This window comes from Aplysia californica, unplaced genomic scaffold, assembly GCF_000002075.1.
Source record: "Aplysia californica isolate F4 #8 unplaced genomic scaffold, AplCal3.0 scaffold01040, whole genome shotgun sequence".
In the NCBI taxonomy this organism is placed as follows: Eukaryota; Metazoa; Mollusca; class Gastropoda; order Aplysiida; family Aplysiidae; genus Aplysia; species Aplysia californica.
Window position 1 is genome coordinate 154921 of NW_004798310.1, and position 2413 is coordinate 157333.

The following is a 2413-nucleotide window of genomic DNA, read 5'->3' on the forward strand; positions in this document are numbered from 1 at the left end:
ATCTTATCTTATCTTATCTTATCTTATCTTATCTTATCTTATCTTATCTTATCTTATTAATACAGCAAAATACATGGAAAATCTTAATATCACAATATACGCTATTGTTGGCTCTGCACGCAGGAGACTCGAGTTCGATTTCCGATGAGGGGAAACATTTTTTATCGAGTTTTTCGGTTTTTCTACTGATGTATTGTATCCCTCCCTGCCCGAATGGGTCCTGGCAGACACGAGTTAGTAATCTGCCTCCTAAATTATCGAAACAGGGTTTCAAAACACCTGCAATTAAAAAAACAAAAATAGACAGGCTTTTGCTCGTCGCCCCAGTCCAAGCCTCACTCACACTAAGCTATACATTGTCTTTTTCATTTAATAGAAAAATGCACACTAAGCTATACATTGTCTTTTTAATTTAATAGAAAAATGTTGATTAAAAAAAAATAATTAACTGTTAATTGCTCGCTTTTAAGGACAAGCGGGCTAACCCAGATTTTAAACGTTTACAGAAATCGGGACCTACATTTTTTTTAAAGTGGGCATTGCCCTACCTATAGGAGAAGTTTGGTTTCATTGGTGTGTGTGTTTGTTGATTATAATGAAAACTCTCCTTGTCTTTTAAAGAAACTGAATGAGGGTCCAAACATTTTACCTTCGATTTCCTCAAATCAGCATTTTTTCAGGATAGCCCCCTAGTGCTTAAAAGCGACCAATTCTCTTCGAGTTGGACTGGAAGATTTTGAAGTTATGATAAACTTCACAAACGTATCTTTTCAGATGATATTATTTCATAGACGTTGTACCGTCGTATCGAAAGGCAAGAATAATAACCACAACAGAAAGAGGATTGATAAGAATAATTAAGTTTCGGCCGCCATCCGGACAAAATTCTAAATTAATTCCTACCAAACCGTAAAATGCTTAATGCGTCCCGCGTGCTCATATATGCAGTTGCGAGCTCTCTAAAACATTTAATTATCGAAAAACAAAGAACATTTTTAAAAAGAAAGAAAAGAAAAGAAAAACAGATAGAGGGAGACAGATAGAGACAGATAAAGACAAATAGAGACAGATAGAGACAGATAGAGACAGACAGACACACAGGCTTACAAAGGGAGAGACATAACATATACGTAAGAGAGAGAAAGCGAGAGAGAGGGAGAGAGACAGAGAGCGACAGAGAGAGAGAAGGGGGGGTGACAGCCGGAGATAGAAGAAAGAGAGCAATAGAGAGAGAGACAGGGAGAGACAGAGAGAGAGACAGAGAGAGAGAGAGCCAGAGAGAGATAGACAGAGAGAGAGAGAGAGCAGATAGAAGGAGAGAGAGAGCCAGAAAGAGAGAGAGAGAGAGAGACAGACAGACAGACAGACAGACAGACAGAGAGTGTTTGAAAGAGAGAGAGAGAGTGTGTGTGTGAGAGAGAGAGTGAGTGTGTGTGTGTGTTTGTGTGTGTGTGTGTGTGAGAGAGAGAGAGAGAGAGAGAGAGAGAGAGAGAGAGAGAGAGAGAGAGAGAGAGAGAGAGAGAGGGGGGCTGGTTTATCCAACAGACGTACCACTAAACAATAGCCAGGTGAAGACGCACACCGCTCCCGAGAATATGAAAAACGCGCGCTTGTGTGAGCACCGCCCTTCTTTTGGAAGCATATCGGGTATCTGGTCTGTCCTGCTGAAATGTAGAAAAAAAATGGCGCAGTTGATTCAATTGCTGTTGCTGTTGTTGTTGTTTTTGCTGTTGCTGTTGCTGTTGTTGTTGATGTTGTTGTTGTTCATATTGTTGCTGTTGTAGTTGTTGTTGTTGCTGTTGCTGTTGTTGTTCATGATGATGTTGTTTTTTGTTGCTGAAATTGTTGTTGTTGTTCATGATGTTGCTGTTGTAGTAGCTGTTGTTGCTGTTGTTGTACTGGTGTTGTTTTCTTAAACTTTGTTGTTGTTGTTGTTGCTGTATTTACTTTTGTTAATGTTTTTAAGATATTTTGTTGTTCTTATGTTGCTGTTGTTGTTGTTGCCGTTGTTGTTGTTGTTGTTGTTGTTGTTGTTGTTGTTGCTGTTGTTTTTGTTGCTATTGTTGTTGTTGTTGTTGTTGTTGTTGTTGCTGTTGTTGTTATAATTGTTGTTGTTGTAGTTGTGATGGTGGTGCTATTACCATAATATTATGTATGTGTGCAGCGGACGGGTTCACTTTTCTGTTGTTGCAGTCGTGGTGCCCATGACGTTTCTTCTGTTGTTGTTGTCACAATCGTTGACTCTGTTGTTGTAGTTTTTGTGAACAGACGTGCTCACGAAAAAAAAAACCCATAATAATTAGGCTGTCTTGTGTTTTTTTTTTTTTATCCTTCTACTTATCTCCACTCTCTGCCTCGCTCTCTCTTGCTCTCCCCCACCCCACCCCCCTTTTTTCTCTCTGTCTCCCTCTGC